The sequence below is a fragment of the Lissotriton vulgaris genome, chromosome 1_1 (genome assembly GCF_964263255.1).
Source record: "Lissotriton vulgaris chromosome 1_1, aLisVul1.2, whole genome shotgun sequence".
NCBI classification, from domain to species: domain Eukaryota; kingdom Metazoa; phylum Chordata; class Amphibia; order Caudata; family Salamandridae; genus Lissotriton; species Lissotriton vulgaris.
In genome coordinates this window covers 10,027,817-10,049,138 of record NC_141685.1, presented here as the reverse complement: position 1 = coordinate 10,049,138, position 21,322 = coordinate 10,027,817, and positions in this window count along the sequence as shown.

Below are 21,322 nucleotides of genomic sequence, written 5' to 3'. Positions count from 1 at the left end.
TTAATTGGAAGTGGATAACATGGCTAAGAGCATTTGCTGGAAAATGAATGAATATCGCTGATTTTTCTGCTATATTCATGCATTGTGGCCGTTTTTTTCACATTGCTTCATAGGTTGTTTGGGTTCATATTTAGAAGGCATTTTAGTGTCTTTGATGTTATTTTTCCCTTTTTAAATGGAAAGCGTTCCTCATGGTGCCCTGAGCAGTTCTTAGCCATGTTATTTAATAGGAAGTGGATAACATGGCTAAGAGCATTTGTTGGAAAATGCATGAATATCGCTGATTTTTCTGCGTTATTCATGCATTGCAGGCCTTTTTTTATCACATTTGCAAGCATTTCTTAGCCATGTTATCCAATGGGAGGTGGATAACATGGCTAAGAGCATTTGCTTCAAAGGTTGTTTGGGGTTATATACCATTTTTGGGAAATTATTAACATGCCTATCTAACTCCCATAATCAAAATCTAAATTTGCCAACCGCAGGTGGGAGCGTATTTACAATAAATTTGCACCATGAAGAATGTAAAATAGCATACTAGATACTCAAATAACTTATAAATATGATCCAAAACATCTTATGAAGCACTAGTAGTGCATATTTCCAGAAATGTATTGGTTTTCATTTAATGATTTACTTCATTGGTAGGCCTTCACATGTTTTTTTACCTTGGTTTTTTTTCAGTGAAAATCTTATCTGCAACCATGTGTTGGCCTCACCTCAAATAAACAAAACAGGTGATGGACTGAATGTGGATCAATGACACACATTCACCCCAGTCCAAAGATCTGGGCCTAAACAAACCTTTAGATAGGCTACATCTTATCGTCATCCTGAATTAATGATTTAAAATATTAGGGAGTGATTTATGAGTGTTGTATGCCTGTTTTGTACCATTGAGTGTCATTTTTGTGATGCAGTGCTGGTGGAAAATATTTGCTATGTTAAATAATTAGTACAGCATTAAGTTTTAGATGACTGTTATTTATTTACTGTTTGGTAATAGTGGTTAATAACATTTTATATTATATTTTTTCACAGATTCAACTGCAGATTCTTTCATAGTTTGGAAAATGCCTTCCAGAAGTCGAATACGAAAGGCTAGAAAACGTCAAAGACAGCAGGATGATGTTTTATTGCAGCAGTCCTCTTCCCCAAATACTTGTCAAAACACCAAGAAAGGTCCGGGTAAGAGCACGAAATCATTCTTAAGAAATATTTGTAGTAAAAAAAATTTTGCTCAAAAAAATGTGTCTCTTAACAAAAAGAGAAGTAATTTAAATGGAAAGGAGAGACCCATCACAAATGTTACTGGTAGAGGAAGAGATAACTCTGTGCATGATAGTAGAAGGAAACAACAGTTTAGGGACATTCGACAACGAATGTTCCGTAATAGGATATTAGTTAATTTATTGAAAAATATTAAAAAGAAAGGCCAACAGAAAGCGGCATTTTATAGGAAGAAGAAAAATGTAGAGAAAATTATTGATCATGCTTTTGAAATCAAGCGAAAGTTGTTTATTTTGGTAATCAATAGAATTAGGAAACTAAGCAAGGTAATTTCTGATTTCAAAACAAAAAGTAGATGGAAGAGAGTAGTAAATCGTACTAACTTTTGTGAAGTTTTTTCTGGAGAATGGATGCATAGTTCAAGTTCTGAGGCATTTTTTAATGAGGAGACTTATTTTCAGGATAATGATTTGGTGCATGCAGTTGACATCAGTGGTCGAGCTTATGAAGTGAAGGATGGTTGTCCAGTTGAAAAAGAACTACTTGTGACAACAGAGACAGAAGAGGCGCTAAGTGATGAGGTTTTAGGAAGACGTCCTAAGGGTCCTGTGTACATTTGGAAGTGTAGTTCTATTTGCAGTGTGCGACAGGTTTCCATCAATTTGCTATGTGATTTTATACGGACATTTAATAAGAAAAGTTTGAAGCAGAAAATGAAGTTGTTGCAAGATTTAGATCCTTGCAGAGTGAGACAAATGACAGGTTTGCGTGGTCATTCACTGGCTTGTCTTTCCAGGAGAGTATGCCAGAGTGTTTTTCATCATTTCAGGATGCTAGCAGTGCATCATAATAAAGTGAGAAAATTAGTGAGAATGTTGTATTATGCTAAGAGTCCAGCAATTATGCTTAAACAGTTATGTGCTGCTCTTTTGCATGGTTCTGAAATAGATGTGAAGAATCTTTGTGAAGAAATTGAGTTTTGTTACTTTGGTAGTAAAGATGAGAATGTTCAAATTGACCCTGAAGTAGAGGGTAATGTGGAAGATAATGTACAGGTTTCCAGTACAGATAATTTTCAGAAGGAAATTGCCACGTTTCAGATGAAATCAAGTGAGAGGCCTAATTTCACTTGTGTATGTTGTCGACGCACTTATTATAAGAATCAGACTAAGGTAGTGGATTTATATGCAAAAAGTGAAAGGGAAAATAATAGTGAATGGAAGGATTTAGCCACATACTTGATGGTAGAAAATTATTTTGATTTGGGATCGGATCAACGTGTGTGTACTTATTGTTGTAATAAATTAAACCAAAACCAGATGCCTGCTAGGGCAGTTCATAATAATCTGGAATTGGTTGAGATTCCTTCTGAATTGAAGGATTTAAATACTTATGAATCTATTTTGATTCAAAGTATCCATCCCTTTCAGGCTATTGTAAGAATGGAGCCAAAGACAGGGAAATTGCCTCCAGCAGATTTACAGAGAGGATTAAAGGGAAGAGTTGTTTATTTGCCTCTAGATTTGAACAAAAACATTAACACAATTGGAATAGAAAAAGTGGAAGAGGAACCTCTGGTTATCTTGGTTAATGGGGTTCCGACAAAGAATAAGAAAATATGGCAAGATTTAGTGGATGTTAGGAAAGTCAAAAAGGCAACAGTGTATTTGAAGAAAAATAATAAGTACTATAAGAATGTATATGTTGCAGAAGAGGAAGTAAGTGATGAAGAGGATAGCGATTTGTGTGCTGGCCAAATTGAGAAAGTAGAGGCCTCTAAAAGTGAAGAAATATATGAACATTATAGTGTTCATCCTTTGCATTCCAAGGAAGTGATGGGGAATGCTATTGAGTTGTTTCAAATGAAACAAGCCAAAGGGAGTCCCATTAGTGTTTGGGAGGAAAGTTTGGAAGCTCGGTGTTTCCCACAGCTATTTCCCACAGGTCAAGGAGGAAGATATGATGAGCGACCTCGTGAAATTCCTGCGTCTGAATACCGGACTTTACGATTGTATGCAGAAGATCCTAGGTTTCGGCAATGCATTCCCTATTTGTTTCATCTCCTGTTTGAAAGCGATCTGTCTGGACTGTCATATGCAGTGAACCACATCTTAAAAAGTGGTATACAGATGCGAAACATCTCGGCAAGTGACTTTATGCATAAAGTCAATGTCCAAGACAGTATTTTGGATTCTCACTTAATTAATCTCATGGCGTGTCAGCGTGGTACTAATGAGTACTGGTACCGTCGTCATGGTGACTTAAAATGTATGCTGAGGAACTTAGGAACTCCGACATGGTTCCTCACTCTGAGCTGTGCCGAGTATGGCTGGGATGACTTACTTGAATTTCTACGAGAGGCAAATGGAAATATTGAAAACATTGAATTCAAGACACCTGGAGAACTGTGTTCTTTGGATCCTGTGAATGTATGCAGGTACTTCAATCATAGATTTGAAGCTATGATGTCTTTCATCACAAATAAAAAGAATCCACCTCTTGGAGAGGTGTTGGATTTCTTCTGGAGAAAGGAGTACCAAGCAAGAGGTGCCCCTCATATACATATGTTGCTGTGGATCAAGGATGCACCTAAATTTGGAACAGATCCGGATGACTTAGTGATGAATTTCATCGAACAGTATTCTACGTGTGCTGTTCCAAACGCAACGGAGAAGAAAAGTCTAAGAGAACAAGTTCTACGTTTCCAAAGCCATCGTTGTGGAAAGTACTGTCGTCGTAAATTCAGAAACAAGGACAAGTTCTACACCAAATGTCGTTTCAACTTTCCACGACCGGTGATTTCTAAAGGAAGAGTGAACAGTTTGATGTCTTCGCTGCGACATAATGTGACGAGGAAATCACCCAAGAATACATACAATTTGAAAAGGAACGAAGAGTCCAAGTACATCAATGACTACAACCCAGTGATTTTGTCCATGTGGAATGCCAACATGGATATACAGTTTGTGGCTGACAACTGTATGGCTGTGGCTCGGTATGTGACATCTTACATCACCAAAAAAGAAAAGACCGAACTGAAGGATATGTGGGAGGACATTTCCCATGAAAAGAGCCTCAGCAAGAAGTTGTACAGTTTCAGTCTGAAGATGTTGTCGCATCGAGAAATCGGAGCTTACGAATGTTCTGATCGATTGTCTTCAGCAAGTCTCTATGCCAAATCCAGGAGTCTCGTTTGGGCGAGTCTTGGTCTTGCTGCAACGCGAAATCGAGTTCTAAAACCTGTTCGGGAAATTGAGTATTTGGCAGAAAAGGAACCAAACAGTACCGACATTTTGAAGACCAACATGTTGGATACATATTATCCAAATCGAAGCAGTCACCTTGAGAATATTTGTCTATATGAGGTTCTCCAAAATTATATATTCAAGAGGAACATCAAAGAAGATATTGAGAAAGGAGTGTATGCTGTAATTGGAAGTGAGGGATGCCTGGTCAAGCAAAGAAAATGCCAATTAGTAAACCATCGAAAATTAAGTGGCGAATCTCCAGAAAAAAAGGAGTTTTTCTATTTAGCACTTTTGCAACTTTTCAAGCCTTGGCGTGCAGAAGAGGAACTGCTTGGAGATTTCCTCTGTTACGAAGACTCTTTCAATGCAGCCAAGGAGTCCATAGAATGTCCTGCTTTTTCTAAATATCAAGAAATGCTAACTTTGGAAATTGAGCAGGAAGCAACGATTGCAGCCGAGATTGCCAGAGACAGTTCTCAGGACAGTCAGAGTTCTGTTTCATTGAGTCAAGATCCACTTGGAGGACCTATTATCGAAAATGAAGCTGCCACTGCTATGAATGAAGTAGAAAGAGCCATGGCACATGCTCAGGAGGATTCAGTTAACTTACAAGACTTGGAAAAACAACTCAACGTTGAGCAGAGGAAAATATATGATGAAGTTACCAAGGAAATTGAGCACGGATTAAGTCATGAGAAGAAAGAGTGCTCGTGTACGTCGTTGAAGCCTGTCCGACTGTACGTGAGTGGAGAAGCGGGAACTGGAAAAAGTTTCCTCATTAAAGCAATCTCTTGTTATTTGCAGGAAAGGACTGAGTCATCGCTGTCTTGTGTTGTCACCGCTCCTACTGGACTGGCAGCACATAATATTAAAGGTATTACTTTGCATCGTCTATTGATGCTGCCGGTGGAGCATGACAACAAATTACAATACAACAAGTTATCTGGAGATGCTTGCTGTGAAGTTTCAAGAGTTTTGAGGAAAATGAAACTACTTATCATTGACGAAGTAAGCATGGTTTCCAATGTCATGCTTGCCTTTGTGCATTTGAGAATGCAAGAAGTACTTAAAACTGAATATGATGTCTTATTTGGTGGGAAACACATTATTGTTTTCGGAGATCTTCTACAGCTGACACCAGTAAAAGGTCAACCTGTGTTCAAAATACTCACGCATGAAGATACCAGGAAGTGCCTAGGGAGCATTGGCAACGTCAATATATGGTTAAACTTCAATTATGCAGAACTGCATCAAAATATGCGTCAGGCAAAGGATGAAGATTACAAGAATATTCTACAAGATATTAGAATTGGAAAAGTGACCGAGCATGGGAAAGAAGCTTTAAATGCACGGTTACTGTCAAATTTGTATCCCAAACAAGATATTGTGCCTGAGAATATTTTTCATAAAATTACTGAGAAGAAATCCGGGATATGTCTCATGCCAACTCTTGCAGAATGTGCCATCTTCAACAACAAAATGTTGAATTTAGAAAAGCAAGAGATTGTGAAACTTGAAGCTATCGACAAATTAGAGCATATGGGATCAACAATTATTTTGTCAGACAATTTGAAATCAAAATTGGATTCATTAGAGAAGACTATATCTAAAACAGCGGGTTTTGAAAAGACTTTGAATGTGTGTTTAAATTGCCGAATTATTTTGAGAAGGAATTTACATGTAGAAAGAGGTCTGGTAAATGGATCAATGGGTAATGTTGTTGATTTTGAGAAATACAGAAATAGAGATGGAATAGAATTTTTAAAAATTAAATTTGATGGCATTGAGGAAGTACAGCAAATTGGTCGTTGTTCTGCTAGGTTTTTGCTTGTTAAAGATTTATATGTTCGCCGTAAACAGTTTCCTGTTTGCTTGGCATATGCGGTGACAATCCATAAATCGCAAGGTTTAAGTGTAGACTGTGCATTGGTGAATATTGGCAGTTCTGTGTTCAAGGAGGGTATGGCATATGTGGCATTGTCACGAGTTAGAACTTTATCGGGATTGTACTTGATTGACTGTGATGTCACAAACATTTGTGCGGATCTAGATTGTGTTAAGGAATACAATAGGTTAAGAAGAGAGTATGCGCCACATTTGCCTCAATATCCTTTGTTTGAGAAACGTGTGGTAGGCCGCAAACGTAGAAATAGCAGTAATAGTAGGGAGGTTGTTGCAAAAAGACTAAAAGTCAATGAACCGAAAATTGTTAGCAGAAAGAAAGTGGATTCTGTTGAAGATGTTGTCGGTTTTCAATTTGAAAACAGTTCTGGTGTCAACTGCTATGCAAATGTAGTGGTTAATGTTCTCTTTTCACTAGAGAGTTTAAAAGAACAGATTCTGTTGAATTCTGAACAAATTTTATGCTGTTTGTTGAATTCTGTTTTCGAGAAATGTAGCAGTGATCGAACAAAAGTAGAAAGTGTGTCTGAAGTTCGTTATCTGTTAGATGAATGTTCAGGTCAAACAGACTTCTCTGAAAATAATCAGCAAGATTGTCAGGAGTTTTTAATGTATATGCTTGATATATTGCAAGTTGAGGGTGTAGATGTAGATCACCTGTTTGGGCTTTCTTATCAATGGCAGCATGACTGCGAGAACTGTATGGTATCAAGTACTACTAGTGTAGACTCAGAAAGATTTATATATTTAACTTTGCCAGACAGTAAATCAGTCTCCTTTAATAAGCTAGTAAATGCAGCGGATCACAACATGGAGTGTAGCCAATGTAAATGTGATATGATGTCAACATTATTTATACGTAGATATGGCCAGTATGTCATTTTAATGATGCAACGATGTAGGCCTGATGGAACAAAATTGTCAACTTTAATAAAAAATTTTGTGGCTTCTCAGCTGTCAATATCAGGGAGGACTTTTGTTACTGTAGCAATTATCTATCACGATGGTCCATCAACAACATCAGGACATTATACAGCTTACTTAAAGTCTGGAAACGGCTGGTCATTCTGTAATGATTCTGTTGTAACGTTCAAAAAAAAATTGCCGTTTGACCTTAAAAATTCTTACCTGGTGTTTTTAAAACCAAAATTTTAAGTAGAGGGAATGTAAGTCTGCAATGCTGTCTCGATTAAAAATTCAACTATATAAACCTAATGCAAGTAAGTCTGCTTCATAGTAAGCAGTATCAGTGTCATAGGAAAAGGAGAACATGACTGACAAAGAAGAGTAAGATATTAGTAGTCCAGGATTGTGAAAATAATCTCAAATATTTTATTTTTGAAAGTTGCGAAAATAGAAAATGTCGGGATTTGATTGGAAGAATTACAAGATTTGCGAATCGCGGCAACATGATTTGGCCTAGTGGAAACATGTGATATAATGAGAGAAGTTTTTTTTCTATGTAACATATTTCACGTATCGATGGAGGTTTTCTTTCAGAAAGTGGCGGGCTGAAAATATTTAAAGCACAACAGAGTGGATGCTGTTTATAGGAGATCCTTCGACGTCATTGAAAGTAAGTTAATTTTAAGAAGTTTTGAAATCAGATTTCTTAGGTTGTATGGGTTTTTTAAACACAGTCATTTTGATTGTGTTTTTTTTTCCCCGCTGTTACATGATGAATACCTTCAAGTCACTGATTTAAGTGAAATTTGATACATTCTGAGAACAGCAAAAATAAACCATTTAACATGTATAATTAATGTTATGCTTTTTGTCCTTATGATATACATTTAGAAATGTGTGGTACATATGGGTAAGGTGAGTTCTGTAAATATCAATTTTAATGCTTAGAGTGCTGTACTTCTGGGTAGTGTTTTTTTTTTATAAAAAAAGAGGCCTCACCTCAAAGAAAGCTCTTGAAAGCACACATCTTATTTGCATCCTAAAACAATCATTTACAATGTTAGACACAATTTTATTATGACTTTACATCTTTTTTGCGCTGCTATTGCATCACTATTGTGAGACATTAGCAGTGCAAGAAAAACATCATGTTTCAAAATAGGCCTCAGTTCAGCAATATCAAGATACAGTTTCTTTCGAATATATATCTTTAGGATTGTGTAGGGAACGTAGAGAAGCAGAGACTTCTGTAAATGTCAAAGTTGTTGAAAAACTGTTTGTTTTTGAACCTTTTCCCTTGTCTTTTCTAATTTTTAAATACATGTTTTAATATTTTTTGAAATGTTTGTTCTTTGTTTTACAGATTGAAAGTATGAAAAAATATTTAAAAAAGGTAACAAGAATTATAAGGTAAATGTTTTCCACTCTTTTTACCCGCAATGCACTGCTGATGATGTCATTGACAGTATCTCTCATTTACTCTCTCTAGCTGTCTTTCTTTTTACATTATTCTCTGTTTACTTCCCTTATACTAACTCTTCTTTTTTTTTAAAAAAATATTTTTTTTAGTTCGCTTAAAGTTCGCGAACCGGTCAGCGAACTTGAAGCGAACCAAAAGAAATAGAGCTTGCCAGAGTGATAAACATTCTAGCAATTTTGTTTGAAAGGGGAGGTAGTTCTGAAAAGAACTGTTTTTTTTTGTTTTTGTTGTTTTATGTTTTTTTTGTAATTTTTTGAACATTTTTTGATTTTTTTGTATTTTTAGAACTGTTTTATGTTTTTTTTGTGTTTTTTAAGGAGGGGAGACAACAAAAAACAGGCTTTCAAAACGGCTCAACTGGAGCAAAACAAAAGAAAATTACTTTTTGGGTGCATTAGGGCACTTATGATTTTCATATGCAATGTTCATGAGGTTGACACTCATGTTGCCATATGACAACATAGCACCACAGTAAATACAAGACACCTTCATGTGCTGGAAGTTACGTTGGATGTTTGGCACAGTCTCTTGTGCCTCTCTTCCCGTCAAAGACAATGTGGATGTAGATCTTGCCACAGGAGTTGCCGTCGGATTGTCTACAAGATCCCTCAACTCAGCCCGGCTGTAGTTCAAGGGATGCCACCTGCTCATGTGACGGTGCATTGTATAGTTCCCCATACTGTACTTCTTTTCTGTGCCTCTCGACAATCTGTGGTCACAGATGAGGCAGGTGGCATATTTTGCATTCACTTTCTTGGTTCCAGGAGGGATGGTGAAAAACTGCCAGATGAAACTGGTTTTTCGTTTAGAAACCCGGGGCAACTCATCAACAAATTGTTGTCCCTCTCTCTCCTCTTCTTCTTCTTCCTCATCTTCCTCCTCTCTGTTAGTCATAATTTGACTGGGTGGTCCTCTCTTCTTATGGGGAGGTGGAGGTGGTGGTGGGGGTGCACCAGCTGCAGCAACAATGGAAGCCATTGTGGATCTTCAGATAAATGGTCTTTCTCTCACCAAGATGAAAGTCAGAGTGAGGAAATAAGGAGGGGTTTACTTGATTTGGGGAAAACAAAAGTTCTGAGCCAATGAAAAGTGTTATTTTTAGGTCACATGACCTAGTCATACATCATTTGGAAACCAAAAGTGAAATGAACCAATGAGAAGTTTGATAAACAAGTCACATGACCTGTTCCGCTTACGTTACGCGGCGCGCGCCGCGTCCCAGATCGCTTCCGGTTCGCGGTCCGGAGCACTTCCGGGAGCGCTAACGCGGCGCGTCATTAGACGCATTACGCGATAACGTGATACGTCGCGCTTCCGCGGCGCGTCACTGTTCCGCTAACGTAACGTTGACCGGTTCGCGGACTAGATCGCGGCATCAAGATGAGCTAACGGAAAGCTTCCCGGTTCGCGAACTAGAAGCGAAGAAAAAAAATATTAAAAAAAAAATTATCAATAAACATCTAAATATATTTTGGGATTTAAAGAATAATACATTTTACAGCTACAGATGTTAGCTTTTAAAAAACCAATGAAATTCACTGAAAAAACCATAGGTTATAGACCATATATAGTTAGAAATTTGCATTTAAAAAACCATTGAAATTCAATGAAAAAACCATAGGTTATAGACCATATATAGTTAGGAATTCGCATTTACAAAACCTTATTTTACTCGCATAAAACCATTGAAATTCCATATATAGTTAGTTGCGCTAACTATATATCGCGCACCCGCAATCCACTGCTGATGATGTCACATATTACATCATTCATGACATGGTCAGTGACATCACTGATGACATCACTGATGACATCTCAAATGACATCACTGATGACAACATCCAGTGACTGTATGTTTCTGTGAAGTTAAAATATGTCTTACATATTGAAGAATGAGTGGATGTATAAGTGTCTGGATGAAGGATTTAGTAGGTGCATGACTGACTGTATGAGTGAGTGATTAAATGTGTCTCACTGAGTGCATGGGTTAGTGACTAAACTGTCTTAATTTGTGCATCATTATGTCTGTTGTTCTGTAAACTGTTGCATGTGTTGATAAGTAGCTATATGAGTAACTATATGGGTTATTGATTGGTTACCTTAGTATTTGTATGGGAGACTGAGTGTGTGTGTGGGTGGCTGGGAGGTGTATGACTCTGTGCATAGATGTGTGAGCAGTTGATTCACTAGATGTATGGTTTCAAAAGTGCATGTGGAAACAGTTGTATGGGCAGTTGACTGTGTGCATGAGTGTATTGGTGAGTGAATGGATATCTCAGTGCTACATGTCAAAGTAAGTACATATGTAAAACACAGTACATGTGAGAGTTGACATATATAAATAACTGTGCATAAGAGCCAGTGAATGTGTGAGTGGCTGTATGGATCATTGTGAACTTGTATCAGGGATTGTATAAGAGAGTAAATATGTGCTAGTATATGTTTGAATAAGTAAAGTTTGCATAACTGTATAGTTGAGGAAATGGAGGTGTGATTGATTCTTTGCATGACTGACTAGGTGTGTGAGTAACTCCATGGATGAGTGACAGTCTGTGAGTGTCTGTTTACACTGATTGTATCTAAGGTTATATTAGAGTCTGAAGAGGTTCATCGTATTATCACATGAATGATAAAATCAGTGATGTGATCAGTAATGTCAAATGAGATGTCATCAGTGATGTCATCAGTGATGTCATTTGAGATGTCATCAGTGATGTCATTTGAGATGTCATCAGTGATGTCATTTGAGATGTCATCAGTGATGTCATCAGTGATGTCACTGACCATGTCATGAATGATGTAATATGTGACATCATCAGCAGTGGATTGCGGGTGCGCGATATATAGTTAGCGCAACTAACTATATATGGAATTTCAATGGTTTTATGCGAGTAAAATAAGGTTTTGTAAATGCGAATTCCTAACTATATATGGTCTATAACCTATGGTTTTTTCATTGAATATATATATATATATATATATATATATTCAATGAAAAAACCATAGGTTATAGACCATATATAGTTAGGGATTTGCATTTACAAAACCTTATTTTACTCGCATAAAACCATTGAAATTCCATATATAGTTAGTTGCGCTAACTATATATCGCGCACCCGCAATCCACTGCTGATGATGTCACATATTACATCATTCATGACATGGTCAGTGACATCACTGATGACATCACTGATGACATCTCAAATGACATCACTGATGACATCACTGATGACAACATCCAGTGACTGTATGTTTCTGTAAAGTTAAAATATGTCTTACATATTGAAGAATGAGTGGATGTATAAGTGTCTGGATGAAGGATTTAGTAGGTGCATGACTGACTGTATGAGTGAGTGATTAAATGTGTCTCACTGAGTGCATGGGTTAGTGACTAAACTGTCTTAATTTGTGCATCATTATGTCTGTTGTTCTGTAAACTGTTGCATGTGTTGATAAGTAGCTATATGAGTAACTATATGGGTTATTGATTGGTTGCCCAAGTATTTGTATGGGAGACTGAGTGTGTGTGTGGGTGGCTGGGAGGTGTATGACTCTGTGCATAGATGTGTGAGCAGTTGATTCACTAGATGCATGGTTTCAAAAGTGCATGTGGAAACAGCTGTATGGGCGGTTGACTGTGTGCATGAGTGTATTGGTGAGTGAATGGATATCTCAGTGCTACATGTCAAAGTAAGTACATATGTAAAACACAGTACATGTGAGAGTTGACATATATAAATAACTGTGCATAAGAGCCAGTGAATGTGTGAGTGGCTGTATGGATCATTGTGAACTTGTATCAGGGATTGTATAAGAGAGTAAATATGTGTTAGTATATGTTTGAATAAGTAAAGTTTGTATAACTGTATAGTTGAGGAAATGGAGGTGCGATTGATTCTTTGCATGACTGACTAGGTGTGTGAGTAACTCCATGGATGAGTGACAGTCTGTGAGTGTCTGTTTACACTGAGTGTATCTAAGGTTATATTAGAGTCTGAAGAGATTCATGGTATTACCACATGAATGATGTCATCAGTGATGTGATCAGTAATGTCAAATGAGATGTCATCAGTGATGTCATCAGTGATGTCATTTGAGATGTCATCAGTGATGTCATCAGTGATGTCACTGACCATGTCATGAATGATGTAATATGTGACATCATCAGCAGTGGATTGCGGGTGCGCGATATATAGTTAGCGCAACTAACTATATATGGAATTTCAATGGTTTTATGCGAGTAAAATAAGGTTTTGTAAATGCAAATCCCTAACTATATATGGTCTATAACCTATGGTTTTTTCATTGAATTTCAATGGTTTTTTAAATGCAAATTTCTAACTATATATGGTCTATAACCTATGGTTTTTTCTGTGAATTTCATTGGTTTTTTAAAAGCTAACATCTGTAGCTGTAAAATGTATTATTCTTTAAATCCCAAAATATATTTAGATGTTTATTGATAATTTTTTTTTTAATATTTTTTTTCTTCGCTTCTAGTTCGCGAACCGGGAAGCTTTCCGTTAGCTCATCTTGATGCCGCGATCTAGTCCGCGAACCGGTCAACGTTACGTTAGCGGAACAGTGACGCGTCGCGGAAGCGCGACGTATCACGTTATCGCGTAATGCGTCTAATGACGCGTCGCGTTAGCGCTCCCGGAAGTGCTCCGGACCGCGAACCGGAAGCGATCTGGGACGCGGCGCGCGCCGCGTAACGTAAGCGGAACAGGTCATGTGACTTGTTTATCAAACTTTTCATTGGTTCATTTCACTTTTGGTTTCCAAATGATGTATGACTAGGTCATGTGACCTAAAAATAACACTTTTCATTGGTTCAGAACTTTTGCTTTCCCCTAATCATGTAAACCCCTCCTTATTTCCTCACTCTGACTTTCATCTTGGTGAGAGAAAGACCATTTAGCTAGAATTGAACAATGGCTTCTGAACTTGCTGCAGCTGGTGGAACCCCACCACCACCTCCACCTCCTCATAAGAAGAGAGGACCACCTAGTCAATTTATCACTAACAGAGAGGAGGAAGAGGAGGAAGAAGAAGAAGAGGACAGAGAGGAACAACAATTTGTCGAAGAGTTGCCCCGGGTTTCTAAGCGAAAAACAAGTTTCATCTGGCAGTTTTTCTCCATCCCTCCTGGATCAAAGAAGGTGAATGCTAAATATGCCACCTGCCTCATCTGTGATTACAGATTGTCGAGAGGCACAGAAAAGAAATACAGTATGGGCAACTATACGATGCATCGACACATGAGCAGGTGGCATCCCTTAAACTACAGCCGGGCGGAGTTAAGGGATCTTCAAGACAATCCCACGACAACTCCTGTGGCCAGATCTACCTCCACAATGTCTTTGACGGGAAGAGAGGCACAAGAAACTGTGCCAAACATTCAACCCAACTTCCAGCATATGAAGTTATCTTGTATATACTGTGGTGGTATGCTGTCATATGGCAACATGAGCGTCAACCTGATGAACATGGCGTTCGAAAATCATAAATGCCCTAATGCACCCAAGAAGTAATTTTTTTTTTTGCTCCAGTTGAGCCGTTTTCAATGCCTGTTTTTTGTTGTCTCCCCTCCATAAAAAACACAAAAAAAACATAAAACAGTTCTAAAAATACAAAAAAATCAAAAAATGTTCAAAAAAAAAAAAAATAAATAAAACAACAAAAACAAAAAAAAAACAGTTCTTTTCAGAACTACCTCCCCTTTCAAACAAAATTGCTAGAATGTTTATCACTCTGGCAAGCTCTATTTCTTTTGGTTCGCTTCAAGTTCGCTGACCGGTTCGCGAACTTTAAGGGTACTAAAAAAATATTTTTTTAAAAAAAAGAAGAGTTAGTATAAGGGAAGTAAACAGAGAATAATGTAAAAAGAAAGACAGCTATAGAGAGTAAATGAGAGATACTGTCAATGACATCATCAGCAGTGCATTGCGGGTAAAAAGAGTAGAAAACATTTACCTTATAATTCTTGTTACCTTTTTTAAATATTTTTTCATACTTTCAATCTGTAAAACAAAGAACAAACATTTCCAAAAATATTAAAACATGTATTTAAAAATTAGAAAAGACAAGGGAAAAGGTTCAAAAACAAACAGTTTTTCAACAACTTTGACATTTACAGAAGTCTCTGCTTCTCTACGTCCCCTACACAATCCTAAAGATATATATTCGAAAGAAACTGTATCTTGATGTTGATGAACTGAGGCCTATTTTGGAACATGATGTTTTTCTTGCACTGCTAATGTCTCACAATAGTGATGCAATAGCAGCGCAAAAAAGATGTAAAGCCATCATAAAATTGTGTCTAACATTGTAAATGCTTGATTTAGGATGCAAATAAGATGTGTGCTTTCAAGAGCTTTCTTTGAGGTGAGGACTCTTTTCTTTTTTTAAAAAAAACACTACCCAGAAGTACAGCACTCTAAGCATTAAAATTGATATTTACAGAACTCAGCTTACCCATATGTACCTCACATTTCTAAATGTATATCATAAGGACAAAAAGCATAACATTAATTATACATGTTAAATGGTTTCTTTTTGCTGTTCTCAAAATGTATCAAATTTCACTTAAATCAGTGACTTGAAGGTATTCATCATGTAACAGCGGGGAAAAAAAAACACAATCAAAATGACTGTGTTTAAAAAACCCATACAACCTAAGAAATCTGATTTCAAAACTCCTTAAAATTAACTTACTTTCAATGACGTCGAACGATCTCCTATGAACAGCATCCACTCTGTTGTGCTACAAATATTTTCAGCCCGCCACTTTCTGAAAGAAAACCTCCATCGATACGTAAAATATGTTACATAGAAAAAAAGACTTCTCTCATTATATCACATGTTTCCACTAGGCCAAATCATGTTGCCGCGATTCGCAAGTCTTGTTATTCTTCCAATCAAATCCCGACATTTTCTATTTTCGCAACTTTCAAAAATAAAATATTTGAGATTATTTTCACAATCCTGGACTACTAATAACTTACTCTTCTTTGTCACTCATGTTCTCCTTTTCCTATGACACTGATACTGCTTACTATGAAGCAGACTTACTTGCATCAGGTTTATATAGTTGGATTTTTAATCTAGACAGCATTGCAGACTTACATTCCCTCTACTTAAAATTTTGGTTTTAAAAACACCAGGTAAGAATTTTTAAGGTCAAACGGCAATTTCTTTTTGAACGTTACAACGGAATCATTACAGAATGACCAGCCGTTTCCAGACTTTAAGTAAGCTGTATAATGTCCTGATGTTGTTGATGGACCATCGTGATAGATAATTGCTACAGTAACAAAAGTCCTCCCTGATATTGACAGCTGAGAAGCCACAACATTTTTTATTAAAGTTGACAATTTTGATCCATCAGGCCTACAACGTTGGATCATTAAAATGACATACTGGCCATATCTACGTATAAATAATGTTGACATCATATCACATTTACATTGGCTACACTCCATGTTGTGATCCGCTGCATTTACTAGCTTATTAAAGGACACTGATTTACTGTCTGGCAAAGTTAAATATATAAATCTTTCTGAGTCTACACTAGTAGTACTTGATACCATACAGTTCTCGCAGTCATGCTGCCATTGATAAGAAAGCCCAAACAGGTGATCTACATCTACACCCTCATCTTGCAATACATCAAGCATATACATTAAAAACTCCTGACAATCTTGCTGATTATTTTCAGAGAAGTCTGTTTGACCTGAACATTCATCTAACAGATAACGAACTTCAGACACACTTTCTACTTTTGTTCGATCAGTGCTACATTTCTCTAACACAGAATTCAACAAGCAGCATAAACTTTGTTCTGAATTGAACACAATCTGTTCTTTTAAACTCTCTAGTGAAAAGAGAACATTAACAACTACATTTGCATAGCAGTTGACACCAGAACTGTTTTCAAATTGAAAACCAACAATATCTTCAACAGAATCCACTTTCTTTCTGCTAACAACTTTCGGTTCATTGACTTTTAGTCTTTTTCCAACAACCTCCCTACTGTTACTGATATTTCTACGTTTCTGGCCTACCACACGTTTCTCAAACAAAGGATATTGAGGCAAATGTGGCGCATACTCTCTTCTTAACCTATTGTATTCCTTAACACAATCTAGATCCGCACAAATGTTTGTGACATCACAGTCAATCAAGTACAATCCCGATAAAGTTCTAACTCGTGACAATGCCACATATGCCATACCCTCCTTGAACACAGAACTGCCAATATTCACCAATGCACAGTCTACACTTAAACCTTGCGATTTATGGATTGTCACCGCATATGCCAAGCAAACAGGAAACTGTTTACGGCGAACATATAAGTCTTTAACAAGCAAAAACCTAGCAGAACAACGACCAATTTGCTGTACTTCCTCAATGCCATCAAATTTAATTCTTAAAAATTCTATTCCATCTCTATTTTTGTATTTCTCAAAATCAACAACATTACCCATTGATCCATTTACCAGACCTCTTTCTACATGTAAATTCCTTCTCAAAATGATTCGGCAATTTAAACACACATTCAAAGTCTTTTCAAAACCCGCTGTCTTAGATATAGTCTTCTCTAATGAATCCAATTTTGATTTCAAATTGTCTGACAAAATAATTGTTGATCCCATATGCTCTAATTTGTCGATAGCTTCAAGTTTCACAATCTCTTGCTTTTCTAAATTCAACATTTTGTTGTTGAAGATGGCACATTCTGCAAGAGTTGGCATGAGACATATCCCAGATTTCTTCTCAGTAATTTTCTGAAAAATATTCTCAGGCTCAATCTCTTGTTTGGGATATAAATTTGACAGTAATCGTGCATTTAAAGCTTTTTTCCCATACTCGCTCACTTTTCCAATTCTAATATCTTGTAGAATATTCTTGTAATCTTCATCCTTTGCCTGACGCATATTTTGATGCAGTTCAGCATAATTGAAGTTTAACCATATATTGACGTTGCCAATGCTCCCTAGGCACTTCCTGGTATCTTCATGCGTGAGTATTTTGAACACAGGTTGACCTTTTACTGGTGTCAGCTGCAGAAGATCTCCGAAAACAATGATGTGTTTCCCACCAAATAACACATCATATTCAGTTTTAAGTACTTCTTGCATTCTCAAATGCACAAAGGCAAGCATGACATTTGAAACCATGCTTACTTCGTCAATGATAAGTAGTTTCATTTTCCTCAAGACTCTTGAAACTTCACAGCATGCATCTCCAGATAACTTGTTGTATTGTAATTTGTTGTCATGCTCCACCGGCAGCATCAATAGACGATGCAAAGTAATACCTTTAATGTTATGTGCTGCCAGTCCAGTAGGAGCGGTGACAACACAAGACAGCGATGACTGAGTCCTTTCCTGCAAATAACAAGAGATTGCTTTAATGAGGAAACTTTTTCCAGTTCCCGCTTCTCCACTCACGTACAGTCGGACAGGCTTCAACGATGTACATGAGCACTTGTTCTTCTCATGACTTAATCCGTGCTCAATTTCCTTGGTAACTTCATCATATATTTTCCTCTGCTCAACGTTGAGTTGTTTTTCCAAGTCTTCTAAGTTAACTGAATCCTCCTGAGCATGTGCCATGGCTCTTTCTACTTCATTCATAGCAGTGGCAGCTTCATTTTCGATAATAGGTCCTCCAAGTGGATCTTGACTCAATGAAACAGAACTCTGACTGTCCTGAGAACTGTCTCTGGCAATCTCGGCTGCAATCGTTGCTTCCTGCTCAATTTCCAAAGTTAGCATTTCTTGATATTTAGAAAAAGCAGGACATTCTATGGACTCCTTGGCTGCATTGAAAGAGTCTTCGTAACAGAGGAAATCTCCAAGCAGTTCCTCTTCTGCACGCCAAGGCTTGAAAAGTTGCAAAAGTGCTAAATAGAAAAACTCCTTTTTTTCTGGAGATTCACCACTCAATTTTCGATGGTTTACTAATTGGCATTTTCTTTGCTTGACCAGGCATCCTTCACTTCCAATTACAGCATACACTCCTTTCTCAATATCTTCTTTGATGTTCCTCTTGAATATATAATTTTGGAGAACCTCATATAAACAAACATTCTCAAGGTGACTGCTTCGATTTGGATAATATGTATCCAACATGTTGGTCTTCAGAATGTCGGTACTGTTTGGTTCCTTTTCTGCCAAATACTCAATTTCCCGGACAGGTTTTAGAACTCGATTTCGCGTTGCAGCAAGACCAAGACTCGCCCAAACGAGACTCCTGGATTTGGCATAGAGACTTGCTGAAGACAATCGATCAGAACATTCGTAAGCTCCGATTTCTCGATGCGACAACATCTTCAGACTGAAACTGTACAACTTCTTGCTGAGGCTCTTTTCATGGGAAATGTCCTCCCACATATCCTTCAGTTCGGTCTTTTCTTTTTTGGTGATGTAAGATGTCACATACCGAGCCACAGCCATACAGTTGTCAGCCACAAACTGTATATCCATGTTGGCATTCCACATGGACAAAATCACTGGGTTGTAGTCATTGATGTACTTGGACTCTTCATTCCTTTTCAAATTGTATGTATTCTTGGGTGATTTCCTCGTCACATTATGTCGCAGCGAAGACATCAAACTGTTCACTCTTCCTTTAGAAATCACCGGTCGTGGAAAGTTGAAACGACATTTGGTGTAGAACTTGTCCTTGTTTCTGAATTTACGACGACAGTACTTTCCACAACGATGGCTTTGGAAACGTAGAACTTGTTCTCTTAGACTTTTCTTCTCCGTTGCGTTTGGAACAGCACACGTAGAATACTGTTCTATGAAATTCATCACTAAGTCATCCGGATCTGTTCCAAATTTAGGTGCATCCTTGATCCACAACAACATATGTATATGAGGGGCACCTCTTGCTTGGTACTCCTTTCTCCAGAAGAAATCCAACACCTCTCCAAGAGGTGGATTCTTTTTATTTGTGATGAAAGACATCATAGCTTCAAATCTATGATTGAAGTACCTGCATACATTCACTGGATCCAAAGAACACAGTTCTCCAGGTGTCTTGAATTCAATGTTTTCAATATTTCCATTTGCCTCTCGTAGAAATTCAAGTAAGTCTTCCCAGCCATACTCGGCACAGCTCAGAGTGAGGAACCATGTTGGAGTTCCTAAGTTCCTCAGCATACATTTTAAATCACCATGACGACGGTACCAGTACTCATTAGTACCACGCTGACACGCCATGAGATTAATTAAGTGAGAATCCAAAATACTGTCTTGGACATTGACTTTATGCATAAAGTCACTTGCCGAGATGTTTCGCATCTGTATACCACTTTTTAAGATGTGGTTCACTGCATATGACAGTCCAGACAGATCGCTTTCAAACAGGAGATGAAACAAATAGGGAATGCATTGCCGAAACCTAGGATCTTCTGCATACAATCATAAAGTCCGGTATTCAGACGCAGGAATTTGATGAGGTCGCTCATCATATCTTCCTCCTTGACCTGTGGGAAATAGCTGTGGGAAACACCGAGCTTCCAAACTTTCCTCCCAAACACTAATGGGACTCCCTTTGGCTTGTTTCATTTGAAACAACTCAATAGCATTCCCCATGACTTCCTTGGAATGCAAAGGATGAACACTATAATGTTCATATATTTCTTCACTTTTAGAGGCCTCTACTTTCTCAATTTGGCCAGCACACAAATCGCTATCCTCTTCATCACTTACTTCCTCTTCTGCAACATATACATTCTTATAGTACTTATTATTTTTCTTCAAATACACTGTTGCCTTTTTGACTTTCCTAACATCCACTAAATCTTGCCATATTTTCTTATTCTTTGTCGGAACCCCATTAACCAAGATAACCAGAGGTTCCTCTTCCACTTTTTCTATTCCAATTGTGTTAATGTTTTTCTTCAAATCTAGAGGCAAATAAACAACTCTTCCCTTTAATCCTCTCTGTAAATCTGCTGGAGGCAACTTCCCTGTCTTTGGCTCCATTCTTACAATAGCCTGAAAGGGATGGATACTTTGAATCAAAATAGATTCATAAGTATTTAAATCCTTCAATTCAGAAGGAATCTCAACCAATTCCAGATTATTTTGAACTGCCCTAGCAGGCATCTGGTTTTGGTTTAATTTATTACAACAATAAGTACACCAACGTTGATCCGATCCCAAATCAAAATAATTTTCTACCATCAAGTATGTGGCAAAATCCTTCCATTCACTATTATTTTCCCTTTCACTTTTTGCATATAAATCCACTACCTTAGTCTGATTCTTATAATAAGTGCGTCGACAACATACACAAGTGAAATTAGGCCTCTCACTTGATTTCATCTGAAACGTGGCAATTTCCTTCTGAAAATTATCTGTACTGGAAACCTGTACATTATCTTCCACATTACCCTCTACTTCAGGGTCAATTTGAACATTCTCATCTTTACTACCAAAGTAACAAAACTCAATTTCTTCACAAATATTTTTCACATCTATTTCAGAACCATGCAAAAGAGCAGCACATAATTGTTTGAGCATAATTGCTGGACTCT